Here is a 20,270-nt window from a genome sequence, read left to right as displayed (position 1 = left end):
CTCCATAATAAAGTTGTAGATCAAACCAAATTCAAGAAAATGTATGAATAGAGTTGTAAAACCCTAATCTTACAAGTGTAAATCTCCCGCTCTCTCCCCTATGAAAGGTGGGAAATGATGGTAAAAGGAGGATTAAGAGGGTGGAGATCACATATTAGATCGCAGAGATGTTCTTCTCCTCTGGATCTCTTCTCCTCTCTTCTCGGATGCATGGTCTGTGTTTTCTGTTATTCTGTCTTCTCTTCTCTTCTTCTCTCTCCTTGTCCTTCAAAAAAGTTGCTCCCTTTGAATAGACGAAGGCGGTGGCACCTGATACAGCCGGGTCGTACGGGCGGGCTACCGCTGTACCAGTTCTCGTCAAAACCTTTGAAATGTATTATGGCTTGTCTTCGAATTAGGAAGTTGCCTAATTCCCTTTAATTAGATCATAAATGGGTTCCACTCCTTCCAAAAGTGTTCGGCACCTGAAAGTCACAATACAAAACAAGGTTTCTCAATTTTCGTAATATTAGCGTTATTTGAAACCAGAAAACCGTCAAAACCAAACAAAAATGAGTAAAAAACCATTTGTAAAAAGTGATTAAAATAGGAGCTATCACCTGTCAAAAAGACCAAGCCATCTAATTCAATAGTCCCCGAAAAGGGGTGGAACTAGTTTATATATCCATGTGGTGATTTAAGAAACCTCACTTGCATGCACATCTATGTACAAAATACAGAAACAAGCACACGCTTGGTTATTCTTCATTTTGTCTTGTGACCGTTTAGCAAAAATGTGTCATCGACTCGGTGTGCAGTCTGCCTTAATTTTCTATATATTTCATTAGAGTAAGATGTTTGATGCGTTAATTGAATTATTTGGTGCTCTCGTATGAAATTTCTACTATCTAAAACGTATTGATATTTCAGTATGCATGTCATCACAATTTGACAGTGATTCTCCTACAAATAGTTTATTTAAATATTGTGTATGATTAATACATTGCTATTTTCTTCACATGTTTTCGCAGGGACCATTGGGTCAAAATAATTATCGTGCCCATAGATCAAACAACATATTACTTGGATTCCACCAGATATGTTTTTAAGTTTAGCAAAGGTATCGATGTGGACAAGAGTAATGAAATGTATATGCAAATTGTCCAGTGCTGGTTGCGTTCAGCAGAAGACTCATATGTCTGCTGGCTAATGCCTTTTGTGACATATCAGCAAATTCGTACATTTTTAGGAGATATTTATCAAGGATGCATCATCAAAGGATATTTTTAAGACATAGAGAAGACTGAATTTGACAACTATGAAAAATTTGAACATATCCAGCACGCTTTCGTGAGCATCATCATGAATCAACTCATGGGGAAATGTGTGATTTTGTACTATGGAGACGACATATTGCAGAGCCCTTCCTCATATGGACTTGCCTTCCAAGCGAGGTAGGCTTTGTTCACAAACACACATGATTTATCCTTGTTCCTTTGTGTGTTTTAATATAATTAAGTTGGTCATGGATTATTGTAATCTGTCAATGATGGCTTTTTCAAAGCATACAAAAGACATCAATCTCATGATCTCTATACTCGTTTGCTTAAAACCAATTCCTTGATTTCAATTTCAAGAATTTGTAATGTATGTTTGATATCTACTGTCATATTTTTTGGGGGTTAAATTATTTATTATTTAAAGCTTAAATATTAGAATAGAAATTATCGCCAATCCATCTTTTGCACACTGATCTAATTTCATGCAATATTTCAGGTATCCAACAACACGTATTGTTGGTCTATTTCATAGGTACCTATTTTATCATGTCTCTTGTTTCTGTTCTTATCATTTTATGGTTCCTAGAAAGCATTTTCTTCTGTATTATGCCTTGGTATTCTAATATACCATATTCAATATTATATGTTTTGAGCTTGGGGAGGTTGCTGATACTTCTACATCACATGTTGTTGACATTTCCACATGAATTGGTTGCTTAATTATCTGTAGCATGATCTTGTGCTATTTTCCTTGGAACAGTGTCACAGTTGTGAAGATAGAACATATGAGGATATCGACCACATGAAGATAGGGATGAGGCTATCATCCATGTGAAGAAATGATGAAGCTGTCACCCACGTGAAAATGAGGATTTTTTTCTGTGATATTATTGTTCATAGACGAACTTGTTGAGCTGCAAACTTCAGAAGAGGTGATACTTGTACGTCACAAAATATGTATGCACGAAACCAATTGCGAGAATTTGAGTGTATCTGTAATTTAGGTAAGCCTGAATTGTATTAGTACGACACTAAATTATTGTATTCCTGTAAATTGACTAGAGAACCATGCTAGATTGTATTAATATGGTAATATATTATTTTATTATTGTATATCTACCAGCTAGCCAGCCTGGATTTATAATTATGATCTTTTTTATTCTGATAAATAAAGCATTGATGACCGGATAATTAAGTGCCTGCTATCACAACATAATTGACGGACGACACCTAATATAAATTTATCTCTTTGATATTTTTATAATATAACATTTATGATAGTTGATGTAATCATGTGTGAGTAGTCCCCGCGTGGTATGGGTTGAGGCCTAGCCTTGCAGCATCAAGTGCATCTATTTACTTATGGTATATTATGTAGCATGGTAGTAGAAATCCATTTCTAATCTATGATCTCTTTGTCTTGATATTAAGGTATGACAGGTACCCAAACTAGAAAGATCGGTAAATTTATTGAGGTTAGAGTAAAATAGTTGCATGATTCGATGCCATGCTCAAGTGGTAACATCCATGGGTTGATAGTGTGGCTACCTTTTAGGGAGTAACAGTGACATACTGGTCCAAATGCTATTGTCTGATTTCTTAATACGCATGCTACGTAGAAACTCGAGGTGGATAATTGATCCCTAAAAACTATGGTTTTTAGGACGCATCGCCCACATTATATGTTCGATCTTTATTTTAGTATATTGACAAGTGTGAGCATCATTTTATCTTTGAATCTCATTTACACTAATGCACAAAGATGCATGTCAAACCTTAAGCCCTGGCCTATCTCCAAATCATTGGTACACAACAACACAAGAAAATTGTTGGTCCTAAAACAAAAACAAAGCAAAAATTAAAAGTCTTGTTCCAGTGATCTTACACCAAAAGCAATCTTCCTATGGATTCGATAAACCTAGGTCTCTACGGAAAAAGCTTCAAGTAGTACAATCTGTAATCCGAATCGAAGGTATCATTCATAGGCGCTCCCGAGCCTACGGCCGGTGAAATTGCCTTGTCCTAGCCGAAACTACGAAGACAACCGCAAAAGGAAACCACCACCGGCGAAGGCATGGACCGAGGTGGTGGTGGCGACCGGGACAAAGACACGAGACGATGGTGGAGACGGATTTAGGGCCCGAGCTCCTCCGGTTGCGGCTATGGCATATAAACAAACGCTGGCAAGAGGACTGCCCTTCGGCTAACAACGGCTGATGATGGCTCCTCCAACAACAGTGCAAAAAACAAAGCGAATTTCATGGGTGTAGTGGTTTGTATAGCACTGACAAGAGGGTCCAGGGAGAACAACAAGGAGGTGCAACAATATCCGTGCGACCATATTCTCACGGACCGGTTTGCGTCACTCGATCCGTTTTGGTCGCAAGTGGACCATGCCCTTTGTCCGCACAGACACGTTCGGACCGCCTCGGTCATTTTGGGTCGGCTCACTGGAGATGCCCACGATTAGTATATATACTCACCCATATGCTACACCCTAGCCCTATGAGAACCTATGGAGGGCTCAATCGATAGAAGCGTCGCTTTCCACTGCCTTTATAAGACACCAAAATGCCAAACTTAATGTTACATCCCTCCTGGAAATATTACGGCTCTCCTAACTATCCAACGCCAACTAATTATCATCAAAATCAACTGCCGGTATTTCCTCTAGGTGCAACACATGTGAGTATGTGACTGAAATTCTGAAGTTTAAGTCTTCCCTACCGTTAAATCCAGTTGCACAAATAAGGAGCGCATTGCAATAAATACAAACAAAAAATAACATAAAAAGTGAAGGTTATATTGTATAAAAAGTACAATTGCATGCACAAATAAAAAGGCACAGCTACAACAAATAAAAAACTAAAAAAATAGAATGATTGAAACATCACTGAAAAAACAAGTGACTAAAATATCAAACCAACGATTCATTTCGACGGGAAAACAGGAGAATACACACAGTGTCTACTAATCCTGGAGTATGTGAAGTCGTGAACTGCTTGTAATTAACTACATATATAGAGGAATGTAGGATAATCCATAAATAAATACATCTACTGCAAGAACGGAGATGAATAATGGCAGGAGGGCCGGAATCGAATCACAGCAGGAGACGTTATCACCAACGCCTCCATGATCTTCTTACTAACAAAGTCCTTCTCCTCGCTGGTTTGTGGATATCTCGAAAGTAGAGAAGACTCAACATGGTTGGATCTGTTCCCGCAGAACATACACACTTTCATGTCGTGTAGAGATACCTCCCGGATGTTCACTGCTACTTTCATGATGCACCTGACGTATGTCGTGAAGGTGTCACCACACTTAAAACCGTGGATGCTTAACTTGGCTAGATTATTGTGCTTGAAATCGGCAACCCATGGCTGCCACTTCACATCCGTTTTCTTGGAGCAGTTTTGTTGTGAATCCGTTTGGCACTTATGATCCGATACTGTGATGCAAAGCTCCTCTAGGGATGGTGCAGCTTCAAGAAAGGACAATGTCCAAGCGATACCACATTTTTTAGGAATATTGTCCAGATTCACAAAGCGCAGTTTGTCAAGCAGAGGCGCAAGCGACTTCCCAGACTCTTGGTGAAGCCAAACCTGGGGCGCAAAAATAAATTAAAGTTAGTGCATGTGCATAAATTTCATCCTGAAATCATAGGAAAGACCCACTTAAGTTCATATTATACCATATATAATTGATATATGTAGAAAAGACTTGTCTAATTTGTAAGGAAGACTGGTCAAAAACTTATAGAACACAAAATGTAACTTGCCGGCCCTGAGGTTATGCCCCACTCGAGTCCACAACCAAAATGCCTAGCGACCAAAACCGGCAGCAATCACCTCAAGGCAACACGAGGGAGAAGATAAAACAGGAGTTGTTTTGTGGTACCCTGAAATCAATACGAGCCACCCAATTTTGTCCATCCGAAGGCCTAAAAAAAGTCATACTGCTCTTTGAAACGTGAGAGGTATGTATCATACCTCTGCCAGAATTCGCACCAAACTAGAAAGAGGCCGTAGCCAGGCCCCAGCCCAGTAGACGCCCACGGCCCAAAAGACAGGCCGGACACATGTGCAGCCGTTAGGTTTGAGGATGGGGACATGGGACGGCCTAACCGAGTTGGATGCCGCCGCCAACACTGCCGCCGGCATGTGCCAGATATTCACCTTCCCCCCCTCCGCCGCACCTTCCCCTACATGTACTGGCCGCGCGCCCTTGGCCGGCGACGTCGTCCTCGTTCTCGAAGGCGGAGGATTGTGGCTAAGCGCAACTCCGACGCCTTCTTCCCGAAGAACAACATGCGTTCAGCAGCGAGGTGGCCACGACACCCCCCAGGTGGCCGGCGCTCGTGCAGGTGCCGGGAAGGTGTGCCTCAGCTCTCAGCGGCCGCCTGGTGGCCAGCACCGGGTCACTGAGCGAGCGCCAGCTGTCTGAACAAGACACCGATAGGCTCGTTGTAAGGTTTGTGCTACCACATTCTGAAATTTGTACTAAAATTGCAGTATAGAGTATTGTTATTGATACTTGTACTACACCATTGTATCATTTTTTATAGACACAACAATTAGCTTCAGGCATAGAAGTTTACAATGCCAAAGAATTGAGGAGAGAAAGTATGAGTAGTTATGCTAATACAACACATTTTGCCGTTTGGCTGACAAAACATGAAAAGGATGCGCCATACATTATTCTTGCACCTTAGAATATATTTTAACAATTTACGAGTTTGTTGCATCCATTTCTTCTTCTTCTGCACTTTACATAGATTATATCATACGCCGAGTCTTGTTTCAAAAAAGGGAAGATACAAAATATAGTGAGGAGGAATTGTAGATAATGTGTATTTTACCTGACATGATAAGTCATGCTGCATTTGTAATCAAAACAAAATAAAAAGATCCAAAACAATCGGTAGTTGAGGTTCAAGCTTTGCCGACAAGTTATGACTAGTTTTTAGATTGATGTGAAACATGATTTATGCCTGAGTCTATTAAGGGTGACTTCTTTTGGGCTTAGGCTTATGCATAAGCCAGCTTATGAAAAATGGTGGGTAGAAACTGTGGTGAGGAGAAGCTCTCAGAAACTGTTCTTCCTATTCTTTTGGGCTTGTGACATTTTAGCTTATTTGTTGTGTTAAGTTGTGAAAAGTCCGAAACACCCTTAAATACAAAATTTGCCCAGCTCAATTGTAACATCATTTTCAATGAGCAATAAATAATCTAGACCATTTTTGTATATTACAACATGGAGTGCAATAATCATATCTGAGGAATGGGGGCAACATAAACAGAAGAAATCAAAGATCATGCTAACAGGAAGACAGACGCGAGCTGGCCTGGTGAACTGGATCGGACGCTCGCGTGTTCCAATCGAGCCAGGGCAGTTGCTCCGCGTGCCTGACCGAGGCGGAGCAGGTCACGTCGGTCGGCGGGGCTCCTGCCTCATGTGCTGGGAGAGATCCTGGGCTCTTCGGCGGAGGCAGAGCAGATCACGCCGGAGTGGATCATGAGGGCGAGCTAGGGAGACGGGCGGGCGGGCCAGGCTTCAGCAGCGTGCCCACGACCGACGGAGGTCGGAGGAGCAGCGGCCGGCGTCGACGGTGGGGGAGCACCGGCCAGCGGCGGCAGGGCGAGCGGCGGCGCCTGCAGGGGAGCGGGCGAGCGGCGGCGCCCGCGGGAGAGCGACGGCCGCGCGCCGACGGCGGGGAGCGCGGCGGCCAGCGGCGGCGCCTGCAGGGGAGCGGGCGAGCGGCGGCTCCTGCGGGAGAGCAGCAACCGGCGTCGACGACGGGGGAGCAGCGGCCAGCGGCGGCATGGCGGAACCCTATCGCTCCATGTTGACCAAGGTCACGATGCTTGGGGCCGTGTACCGTTTCGTTTTTTTCTTTTTTTTTTTCGTTGGCCATCCGGGAACTTGGGGAGTGGCAGTTTCGTGTAAATTTCACTCGAGAGCGGGGCTATTCTATATACCGGTTCGGCTCTCCGACGGAGAAGCCCGGGAAACTGCTCTGGACCAGTTTCTGGCTATAGACAGGATTGGGGCTTCTCGGTAGGAATAAGCTGGGCCAAAGCTGGAGACATCTTTTGGGCTTCAGCGGTCCACGACCTCGAAGCCAGCCTAGAAGCTGAAAAGAAGTCAGCCTAAGAATAAGAATAGTAGTACGTTGACAAAATAGCTGTTTTCAGATTCGAGTACTGAAGGTTGAAAGATGCAGGTTCTGGATATTGCAAATTACTGGCAGCTGCATGATGATCCAGAGATCTGGTAGACATACTGTGAAAACGCAGATCAAACAAATAAGAATTGGTACAGATTAAATTGAATATAGATATATTCTGATATGTAACCTTGATATATTTTCTTCGCGGAAGTGACTTCTTCTCGCTAGACGCACACTGCGATCCCATTGATGGGGAGTCCATCCACGCCGCGACGATGGACGGTGAGTATCCGCGGTGCGCTTGGTACGCCGGAAAAAGTGGAGTTCCATACCAAGCTGAGCATCGAGGGTCTTCCAGAGGAGACGCAGAAGCCTCTGGTCGTGAACCTTCTGCTGGCTAGTCTCGATGGCGTGCTTTAGGGCATCTCCAACCGGGCGACCCAAACGGACGCGCTGGGCCGTCCGTTTTGGGCCGTTTGCGTGCCCGAGCGGACGCGCGGACGGTGCCCCGCGTCCGCGCGTCCGTTTGGGTCGCGCGTTGCGCCCAACGCGCCAGATTTGGGTCGCGGCGCCCATGGTATGTTTTTCTTGTAAAATCACTAGAAAAACGCAAAATAAATTATAGAAAAAATATATAAAATAGTTGAAATGCTCTAAATGTATTATACATTACATAGTCCATGTAATCAAGGATAAAGTATTATTCAAATAAAATGAAGAAACGATACAAAATGCTCTAGGCTCCTTCATCATTGTTGTTTGCAGCATTGTTGCCTACATGCGCTGCCACATGTGCTCGACCAAATCAGCCCGAAGCTGGTTGTGTACAGCTAGATCTCGAATTTCATGGTGCGCATGAAGAATGTCCCGGAATGATGCCGGAGCACGTTGAGGAGTAACCAACTCTCCTTGGCCGTCCCATTCATTATCAAAGAGTGAATCATCCCGCTCTACCTCAACAATCATGTTATGCATGATTACACAAGCGGTCATCACCTCCCACAGAGTTTGCACATCCCAGGCTCTGGCAGGTGTCTGACGATAGCCCAACGAGCTTGGAGGATGCCAAACGCCCGCTCGACATCTTTCCGGGCTGCCTCCTGCTCTTTGGCAAACCTTGCCTCCTCGCTTCCGAGCCGGGGTTTCGGATTGTCTTCACGAGTGTAGCCCAAGGTGGATAGATACCATCAGCAAGGTAGTACCCCTTGGTGTAGTGGTGGCCATTGATCTCAAAATCCACATCGTGGGACCGACCGTACGCTAGCCTATCAAACACCGGAGAGCGCTGCAAAGACATTGATGTCATTGTGCGAGCCAGCCATTCCGAAGAATGAGTGCCAAATCCATGTGTCATGGGAAGCAACAGCTTCAAGAATGACCGTGCACCCTCGGAATGGCCGCCGTATGACCCCCGCCAACCAAAGGGGCAGTTCTTCCACTCCCAATGCATGCAGTCCTATGCTGCCAAGCATCCCAGGAAACCCCCGGAAGCGTTGATCGACAACGGACGAGCTGTGTCCTCTCGCATTTGGTTGCCGGAGGTACCGTTCTCCGAACGAACCGATCACCGCTCCGCAGAACCTGTACATCGATTCCGGGCCGGTTGACTCACTCATGCGCGTGTACTCATCTACGAAATCACCGACAACGCCATATGCGAGCATCCTAATCGCTGCCGTGCATTTCTGGTACGAAGAGAGGCCTACCTTGCCAAGTGCATCCACTTTCGCACAGAAGTAGTCGTCGTAGATCTTGACGCCATCCATTATCCGGCGGAACAGCGGCCTGTTCATCCGAAAACGACGGCGAAACAAGTGCGGCACGAACAATGGATTGGGTTGGAAGTAGTCGTTGTAGAGCTGGTCGTGGCCGCGTTCTCTTTTGCGGTCCAAGGCGGCCGCGCGCCCCGGCAAGGACCCCGGAACACGGGGATCCGCGAGACAATGTGCTCGTGGATGAGCACCGCAGCATCCGTGAAAAATTCGTCGTCGGACTCCTCTTCGACGACGTGTCGATGAAGTTCTTGAAGTAGTACTCGTCGTCGCTGTCCACCATGATCTGAAAAGGGACACATATTAGTTCGAGCTTTTGAACGAACACCTCGCAGGCGGAGGCGATCCAAATGCTTCTCTAGGGACCCTGCAGCCATGGCCGTCTCAGCCGACTTGCGGTCCGGAAACACGGTGCAGGAGGGCTCACCTCCGGCGGAAACGGCGCAGCTGCGAACGGCGGGAGGTGTCGCGACGGTGAGAGGACAACAACGCCGGCGCCGGCGTCCTCCGACTCGCTACGACGCGGCGAAGCAGCGCGGGACCTCGACCCATGCTTCCGCCCGCTTGCCGGCGTCTCGACGACGATGGCCGGCGTCGACGCGCTTCCGAAATCGCCGGTCCGTGGGTGGCGGCGGAGCGGGTGGGGAGATGTGTGCGGCGGCCTTGTGTTTTGGGTGGCAGACAGGCGGGCCGGGCGGACAAGGGGAGGACGCGAGCGACCAGCCTTTCGCGTCCGCGGCCACGCAAACCCGGCCAAGATTTGGGCCGGGTTTGGGTCGTCCCGGACGCCGCGGCCATCCGTTTTAGGGATGGGTCCGCGCGCTGGGCCGCGTTTTTGTCCGTTTCGACCCATCCGGACGCGCGGGCGCGGGATGGGTCGCCCGGTTGGAGATGCCCTTACAAGATGTTACTGGCGACTGACCTTGTGCAGGTCACCGCCTGGCTGCGTGACCCCTGCTCTCCCTGCTGTTTACTTCAGTTTATTGTGTCGGACTAGCTGTCTTTTATCGAGTTTGGTAGTCCTATTTTTTACTTCAATTTGTCAGTGTTTGATTGAGAAATCTGGCAGCTAAGGTGGCTATCTTGTTTAATTCAGAATACTCTTTATCCTGCAATTGAAATAGTACTGGCTGTCAAATAACGGAATTTGTCATATACTGGCTGTAAGAACATATACCCAAAAGGAGTACCCCTTGTTATTTGAAACTATATGCTGATAAACAACCAAAAATTGGTGATCGTGACTAACTAATAAGCATGCTGCGGCATCCAGTAGTGCGAATGTGACATGGAAGCTCAAAGACTGGTAAAATATGACCAGAATAATGATCTAGGGGGTTGACTGCAAATAAATTCATCAACCTATGCAGAAAAGAAAAGCGTAATAGACCAACAGGTACGACTTCTTTACAGTAGTTGGCAGCATCATCCCCAATGACTGAGACATTTCAGTCTCATATATTCAGCAGTCATGAAAATTCATGGCATCAAGATAACATTTTAAGGCATGACCACATCTACAAAAGCAACAATATCATATTCAGGTGCAAATCATGGCATCAAGATACCACAAGGCTAAACCTTTAATTTTTATAACTTCATGAAATGAGTATGAACACAATAATTCAGCAGCAGATAAATTTGATGAACAAATTTCCAGGATTGGTCAAGGCGGTTAACAATACCATATGGGTAATCACTGGATTACCAAGGTTTCTACAATCAGTAACGGTGGTACTTCTTAGCCAGTTATGCACAATTATTTGTTTTAAAGGAGGAGAGATGTTTCACTAAAGAATATTGAATAGACAACAATGCTAGATGAACTGACATTCTTCAGAGTGTCTAGAGAAATTCTAGGCATACACACAGTGAATTTTAATTTTTCCTCGAATCACTGATATCTTATATCGAAATCTACACTAAAGATTTAACATAGTTGGACAAAGTTTGCAAATATAAGGTTAACTCTTATGATACTAGACTGAACATACTCAAATGAAATTTATCATATGGGACGTTAGTGTCCATAATTTCAGTTCAAGGCTTGTAGCAGATTTCACAATAGTTGACCAAAATAACAGTTATCCTTCTTGATATGTAACTATCATTTTATATATAGAAATAGCATAGCTTTCTCACTCAGACATATGTTGTGACTGAACAAGAGGTTGGTACTAATTTAGAATTTTAGATCAATGACTTAACATTGCACGGGAACTGAAGTTCACCGTGAACTGAAATTTACTGGGGCTTTGAGATGCCTGTAGAAGCTCCTCGAGTTCAAAGATCCTCCCATTGTTGCGACGGCGTCGACCTACTGGCAGCGTGATGGAGGCGGCGCTCGACCGCGACGCACGACGGGGCCAGCCTGATGAGGCGGCGCTCGACCGCGACGCATGACGGGGCAGAGCTGGTGGCGGCTGAGCTCGTCCGCAAAGCACGACGGGGTGGCGGCAGGAGTGGCACCAGATGGCGGCGGCGCTCCCCCTCACGATGGGGGGGGGCTGGTGGCGGCGGAGTGTCAGGATCCAACGCTACCTCAAGCTGAAGAACACTCCATCAGTTAACCAACGGTCAGGATGAAGCTCATCGAACGGCCAGCAGTCGTTTCTTCGTTTAAACCTGTTTTCGCGCTAATTACTGTTTAAGGTGCTGTAATAAGAATTACTGAACTATGCGTGGTCCTACTCTTGTTGTATAAAAGAGTGGGAGAGGGTGGATGGGAGGCACGCAGAATATAAACCCTAATTTTATCTATGTCTTGCACTTTACCTTTTCCTTAGATGAATAGATCTGAGCCACCGGAGCTCCCCTTCTCCCCCATCTCCGGCGAGGCCATGTCCTGACCTTTGGGTCCTGACACGGTGGTATCAGAGCGAGTCGACGACTCCAACACCCACCCTCCCTTCCCTTCGTCCCCAAGCTACCCACCCGCCTACCCCGTCTACCACCACCATGCCATCAGACGCCAGATCGCGATCTACGTCGCGCGACCGCCGCATCCGCGGAGACGGACGTGCCGCCACGACGGAAGAAGACGATCCCGAGGACGAGCAGCGCATGGCCCGTCTCCCACGCGAGGTCCGTGCCATCCGTCGCCGCCTGGACAAGCATGAGCAAGCCGCCGCCGACACATCCGCCGCGCTGAACGCGATGCAAGGTGAGATGTCCCGCATGACTCAAATGATGGCTGCTCTGTTTACTTCCTTACCGTACGCAAGCGCCGCCGGGATCGCTCCCACCTCCCACCCCAACCTCATCACCTCCCAAAGCCACCTCCTTTCCACTCCACCACCTCTGTCCCACGCTCACCTATCACCGATCTTGGAAGTCACCACCCCGGCACCAACCCCAGTCACCACCCCGGCACCAACCCCAGTCACCACCCTGCCGACACCACCCCAATTCGGCGCCTTGACGCCGGAGAACTTGCCCCATCCCACTTACCCACCAAAAGCAACAACCTTTCAACAACAAACGCCACCAGTGTACACTTACACCGCGCCTCTCGTTGCCACATCCATCGTAAACAGCACACCTCCTCCGATCCATCACATCCACCAAGTGTCAAACCCAAATACCCACCCACAGATGTACCAACAACCAAACCCCTCCACGATTCCCAACACAGCCAAAACTCATATTTACCACACCAGTATCACCCTCCTTTCAGCACACAACAACCATCACCGCCGACCACTTCCATCTACCACACCCAACAAAACCATCCCACCTACACACAACCACAACCTCCCCAACGCTTCCCTTAACCACAACAGACCCAAACCAATTATGAAGTGCACTTGCGTACACCACATGTCGAGTTGCCTATTTTCCTAGGTGAAGCTCCAAGAGCATGGCTGCTGGAGTGTGAGGATATTCTGGAATTGGTCAATATCCCAACAGAACACAGAGTGAAATGGGGTCTGGCTCATATAAGGGGACAAGCAAAAACATGGATAAGCACCTCTGGTCTGAATTTGCACACACTCTCATGGGAACAGCTCAGTCAAGTGCTCATCGACCGATTTCCTGATGCAGTCTCAAATGATCCTATGGATCAACTGCAATTGCTCAAGCAGGTGACAACAGTCAATGCTTATATTGATTCATATGAAATCTGGATGACTCAAATGAAGAGGGAACGGAATTACTTGCCTCAGGATTTCTTTGTGGATCGCTTTATCAGTGGACTGAAGGACAATATCAAACACCAGGTGCACTGCCAAAAACCAGAGTCTCTGCTCTCTGCTTATTGGTATGCCAGACAATATGAAAAGGCTTCGAATTCGGTTGCTAAACGGCCTATACCATTCATTGCCCCAGCCCGAGCCCCAGTACAGCAGAACAGACCTGTGATACCCAGAGACAACAGAAACAGGGCAGGCAATGACAGAATCAGGGAACCTCGCAAATGCTGGTACTGTCCAGACAACTGGTTTTTGGGACACAAATGTCAACCTATGCAACGAGCTTTGAATGCAATAGAGATGCAGGGAAATGATGAGGAACAAGATAGACCTGTCGAAGAACTGGGGGAACAACAGGAGCTACTCAATAACCCTGCAATACTGGAACCACCAGCAAATGTGCAAGAGGAACAACCTGAACAATTGATGAACATTTCAGTAGCTGCTTACAGTGGGTGCCCAAGCAATTCCACCATCTCATTACTCCTCCAATTCAACAAGGCAAATGCTATAGCTTTGGCTGATACTGGAAGTACTAACACCTTCATGGACCTTGCTTTTGCCAAGAAACACAACATCCCTCTGACACCTAGTAAGCAACAACTTGTGACTGTAGCTGGTGGAGGAACACTTTCTTCTGATGCTATTGCCTATGGCTGCAAATTCAGTATTCAAGGGCATCAGTTCACCACAAACTTTAGAATCCTACAGTTACAGGGGTCAGATATCATTTTGGGTGTTAACTGGTTCAAACAACATAATCCAGTCACATTTGATTTCCTAGCTCGTCAGTTAACAATTGGCATCGGTGGCAAGCTGTTAACCTTGTCTGACCACCTCTTCCCCAAGCAAAAGCTGATCATATCATCTGATGAATGCAACAAGTTACTGTCAAAGGGAGCTTCTGGATATATACTGATAAATGCAGTAACTGACATTGAAACAACTGACAGCTTGATGAAGCCAAACATTTCTTCTGGAATCCAGGACATCCTGCTACAATTCCAGGACATATTCCAGAAACCTGTTGGATTACCTCCTCACAGGGCTGCTGATCATCAAATTCCCTTACTGCCCAATGCCAAACCACCAAACATTCGACCCTACAGAATGTCTCACAGTCAGAAGAATGCAGTGGAGCTGCTGATCAGAGAAATGCTGAGAAATAATGAAATAAGGCTAAGCACAAGCCCTTACTCGTCCCCAGCCATTCTAGTAAGAAAAAAAGACAAGTCTTGGCGCCTCTGTGTGGACTTCAGAGCCCTGAATGAGCTAACCATCAAAAATAAGTTCCCTATCCCAGTCATTGAGGACTTACTGGATGAGCTCCATGGTGCAGTCATTTTCTCCAAGCTTGACTTGAGATCTGGCTACCACCAAATTCGCATGAAGGCAGAAGACATCCACAAAACGGCTTTCTCTACACACTTGGGACATTATGAATACTTGGTGATGCCTTTTGGCCTCTGCAATGCCCCTGCAACCTTCCAGGAACTCATGAACTCCCTGTTTGCCAAATATTTGAGGAAATTCGTTCTGGTTTTCTTCGATGATATACTTGTTTACAGTAAATCCAGAGAAGACCACCAAGCTCACCTCACAGAAGTACTCTCCATTCTGAGAACTCACCAGCTCAAGGCCAAATTCTCTAAATGTCAATTTGAGCAACCACAGATTGAATACTTGGGCCATATCATTTCTGCAAAGGGAGTAGCAACCGATCCTGCCAAAATAGAGGACATTGTTAATTGGAAAATGCCTCAAACTATCACACAACTCAGAGGTTTCTTGGGTTTAACTGGGTACTACAGAAGATTCATTCCCAAGTATGCATATATATGCCAACCTCTTCACCAGGCTCTCAAGAAAAATTCCTTTCAATGGAATATGGAACAACAAAATGCCTTTGACAAACTAAAGGCAGTAATGTCACAACCCCCACTGTTGGCCCTTCCAGATTTCTCTCATCCTTTTACCATTGAAACTGATGCTTGTGACACTGGAATTGGAGCAGTCCTGATGCAACAGTCAAAACCGTTGGCTTACTACAGTAAAGCTTTAGGGCCAAACAATGCAGCTAAATCCATCTATGAGAAGGAAGCAATGGCAATTCTGGAAGCTCTGCGCAAATGGAGGCACTACTTCTTATGCAACAAACTCATTATCAGAACTGACCAGAGCAGCTTGAAGTATATTGCCAGCCAAAAGTTACTGGAAGGCATTCAACATAAGTTAATGTTGAAATTACTGGAGTTTGATTTCTCTATTCAGTACAAGAAAGGCACTGAGAACTCTGTGGCAGATGCCCTTTTCAGGAAATACCAACCAGAGGAACCAAGAGAAGGAAATGAATTGACAGACAACACCTGTAACATTCTGTCAGTAGCTATTCCATCATGGACTACTGAAATTACAAAATCATATGAAGGTGACCCTGAATGTACCCAACTCCTACAAGAATTGGTGGTTGATCCTACCAGCCATGCAAACTACACAGTTCAAGCTGGTATACTCAGATACAAGGGCAGAATATATATAGGAAGCTCATCTGATCTCAAACACAAGATATTTGCTTCTTTCCACTCTTCTGCCTTTGGGGGACACTCTGGCATCAGAGTAACATACCAGAAACTCAAGCATGCTTTCTTCTGGCCAAAGATGAAACAATTCTTGACAGACCAAATAGCTGCTTGTCCTGTTTGTCAGATTTCAAAAACAGAAAAAGTACAGTATCCTGGTCTCTTGGAACCACTACCTATTCCAAAGGCAAAATGGGCAGAAATCAGCATGGATTTCGTGGAGGGTCTGCCAAAGTCAAAAGGCAAGGATGTTATCTTAGTGGTGGTTGACAGATTAACCAAGTATGCCCATTTTCTTCCCCTCTCTCACCCCTACACTGTCCAGAAAGTTGCTGACTTGTTCATCAACAACATCATCAAGTTACATGGACCTCCCACAGTGATAACAACGGACAGAGACAGGATTTTCTTGAGCAAACTCTGGCACGAAATCTTCTCTGCCATGAAAATATCCTTACACTTCTCCACGGCATATCACCCTGAAACAGATGGCCAAACTGAGCGGGTAAACCAGTGCCTGGAACAATATTTGCGCTGCATGGCCTTTGAGGAACCTAGGAAGTGGTGTGATTGGCTCCCAGCTGCTGAATTCTGGTATAACAGCAGTCACCATACAGCCATCAACATGTCCCCATTCGAAGCACTATATGAATATGCACCACCACTCTTAACAGAACTCCCTGCTCCGGAGAACCTCTCTACTGAAGCTCAAACAACTCTGGCAGATAAAGAGCAAATGATTTCCATCCTACAACGAAACCTTGCCAAGGCCCAAAAGAAAATGAAGAAATTTGCTGACGCCAAGAGAACCCCTAGAACCTTTGCACTCGGCGATCTGGTCTACTTGAAGATGCAACCCCATCGCGAACACGCACTGGGCAAGGGTAACCCTCTGAAACTAGCATCTAAATGGTACGGCCCCTTCAAGATCATCCAGCTGGTGGGCAACAGAGCATATAAACTGCAGCTTCCAGAAGGCACACTTTTGCACAATGTCTTCCATGTCAACCAACTGAAGAAACACGTCGGCGACAAGGAAGTTCCTACTCCTGGCCTTCCTCTGGTTACTCCTACAGGCAAGATCAAGGGCAATCCTGCTGCGATTCTGCAGCGACGCCTGGTGCCTCGCCGCGAGGGATCATACGATGTGGCCGTGCCACAATGGCTGATTCATTGGCACGGTATGACAGTGGAAGAAGCCACCTGGGAGGACGCGTCATGGGTCCAAGCTACATTCCCTACATTCAAACCCTGAGGTCTTGTCTCAAGGGGGGAGCATTGTCAGGATCCAACGCTACCTCAAGCTGAAGAACACTCCATCAGTTAACCAACGGTCGGGATGAAGCTCATCGAACGGCCAGCAGTAGCTTCCTCGTTTAAACCTGTTTTCGCGCTAATTACTGTTTAAGGTGCTGTAATAAGAATTACTCGAACTATGCGTGGTCCTACTCTTGTTGTATAAAAGAGTGGGAGAGGGTGGATGGGAGGCACGCTGAATATAAACCCTAATTTTATCTATGTCTTGCACTTTACCTTTTCCTTAGATGAATAGATCTGAGCCACCGGAGCTCCCCTTCTCCCCCATCTCCGGCGAGGCCATGTCCTGACCTTTGGGTCCTGACACGGAGTTCGTCCGCGACGCACGACGGGACAGAGCTGGTGGCGGCGGAGCTCGCCGGCGATCTGGTGGCTGCAGGGGTGGCACCAGATGCAGAACGTGTGTCGATCGATGGCAGCGATCTCTTGATGCAGAAGCTGGGCCGGGGGCCGGGGGCCTGGCTGAATAATGCTGTTTTTAGTTTTTTTCTATCATCTATGGCTAACTGGGTTGCCGGGCCTAATTTAAGTAGCTTAATCCTGACCATTGACTCAAATCATACCTCTCCCTTTCTAGAGGTGGTAAAAGGTACTATAAAAGAAGCCTAAAACAGAGCCACCACTATTACATGCACAGCGGCCACGGGGCTCCGTACCGTCTAGCCGATGACGAAAAACAAGGCAACACCAACCGTACGAACACACAAAATTGACACGGTCATCACCGGCACCAACTGATGTCGGTGCAGGGTTTTCACTCCAACTTAACCAAGGTTGCCATACAGCTCTCTGCTGCCGCTGACCACCAACATATCTAAGGAAAAAACTTGAATACCTTCTCATTTTTTGACTTTTTCTTTTTTATCTCTCAAATTATGTAATATATCAATTTCAGTTTTATGCAAATCACTCAAAAATAACAAATATAATGGGGCAAAATTGTTCGGATTTTTTTTGCAATTTACAATTTATAATTATTTTAAAATTCAAAATAAATTCTTAAAAAATATAAATATTTTTCCCTCATTCTAGTTCTTATGTTCAAGTGATTTGCAAAAATTCAAGTTCAAATGGTGTGAGATATACAAAAACGAGAAGTTATTTGAAAGAAAAAAAAAGAGCTAGCAGAAATCTTGATATAGTATAGACTGTCTAGAACGAGTGTGTACTGAGCACCTCCTCCGAAAGTCCTCTCTCCATATATAATCATCGGAATGAGAATGTAACAAAGATGGATGGAGCGATTACCTTTTCACTTCGAAAATCCAGATGGAGATTGCTTATCGAGGGGACTTTAGCAAGCAATTGGCTTATCTTGATGGTCTTGTTTGAAGTAACATATGCGTTAGCGAGGCTTAGATTCGAAAGCCGAGGGACGAAACCAAGAACCAGCGGGTTCTTAGTATACTGCCAATCAGTATAGCTTATCCGTTGTAGCTTTGGTAGATAATTGAGCTCTACTGTCTCGAAATACCCATTGGTGATGTTCAGCTCGACGAGTGTAGCGTGTTCTATCTGCAGTACCGAATGTTCTCCTGAATCACAGAAGAAGAACCACAACGACTCGAGCCGCTTGCAAGTGCTTAAGATGTTTGGTATGTCTGACTCACCAAACCTCATGTTTTGCAGATGCAACCGTGTGAGACCACCAAACGCATCAGGGCACACACCAATAAAATCATTGAACTGCTTCGCGAAGTCAAGCCTATTCTCAGGAGAGCAAAAAAAGAGAATTCCTGATCGTCAGTATCTCGAACTCCACCGCTTCAATCTTCTGTGTCGCCATGGCAAGGGCGACAGATCTGCCGATCTTGAGATGATCGTCGCCTCTCATGACGAAGTTGAGCTTCAGGATTCGGATGGGGATCTGCGGAGATCTGCCGCTAAGGATCCCGCCGGTCAGGTCGGCCACGAGGCCATTCTTCCGGACCAGCTCATTGGCCGTGAGGACAATGACTATCTGTGAGAGCATGGTGAGAAGCTTGAGAGTATGCTTGGAGCCGACGCAGGTTCTGACGGCGTCGAGCGTGTCCACCCTCTCTAGGATGTTGAGCAGCACGTCGTCGGGCAGCTTGATTTGCATGTCTGCATTCGGCTGCTGCATTCCGCCAGGATGGGAATTAGTGTCCCAGGACGATAAGTCGATATATTGATTGAATTGCATCAAAGAAGAATTAACAAGATCGGAAACAATTGACGACTGACCTCAGGGCGGCGGCAGCCAGCGATGTCGAGCTTCATGGCGAACCGATCTCAAAAACCAAGGAAGTAGGCAACCGCTGTCAACCGCGAAGATCGGAAGAAAAAAAAAACTCGTTGGAACGAAGCTCCTTCCGTCGTGTGACAATCCAATCGTCGACGCTTGGGCTGAGGTTGTTGTTGTAGGGTGTATATAGCCTCCTCAGACGAGACGGAAGCAGAGACGGATACGGTTTCCAAACCCTATTCCTGTAGATCGCCTGACATTTTTCTGCAGTACTGCTCCTATTTAACGTACAGCTCACTTCAAATACAAACCGGACTTGGCCCCGTCCTTTTTCTTCGGAAACAATCGAAAAATCTCTGGCTCTCTGCACATGGGCGCGGGCCGCGGGTGGATGGATTGGCAGCCATCGCCCATCTTTTTTCGTTGGAAAACAAAACCGGAAATAGGCATAATGCAAATCGCCGTAGTGATCAAATAACATGAGAGCGTTCAAAGAAAGTATGAAGAAAAATACTTGGAAATCTATGTAAAACAATGTTGGATGTAGATGAGCTGGAGCCAGTAAAGCGGCCCATATAGCTTATAATTCATGAAATCTAAGGGTCCATTATATTGGTTGCTTGGGGACAGTCTTGGAAGACAAAATTTAGTCCTACATTACTAGTTAGAAGGGAGTTGGAGTGGTTTATAATGAATGTTCTTCTAGTCCTTCCAAGTGAGTGAGAAAAGAAGGAGCTCTCCCACACTCCTCCTCCTCCGCGGCCCGCCTCGC

At 46.2% G+C, this 20,270-nt stretch overlaps 1 pseudogene; it reads right to left on the bottom strand.

Annotated features, from left to right (window-relative positions):
* Window positions 1-4,315: 4,315 nt before the first annotated feature.
* Window positions 4,316-19,396, bottom strand: LOC124690768 (annotated as a pseudogene).
* Window positions 19,397-20,270: the final 874 nt, after the last annotated feature.

The sequence above is a fragment of the Lolium rigidum genome, chromosome 2 (genome assembly GCF_022539505.1).
Source record: "Lolium rigidum isolate FL_2022 chromosome 2, APGP_CSIRO_Lrig_0.1, whole genome shotgun sequence".
NCBI classification, from domain to species: domain Eukaryota; kingdom Viridiplantae; phylum Streptophyta; class Magnoliopsida; order Poales; family Poaceae; genus Lolium; species Lolium rigidum.
The sequence above is the reverse complement of the archived record's forward strand: the minus strand, read 5'-3'. Positions and strand labels throughout refer to the sequence as shown.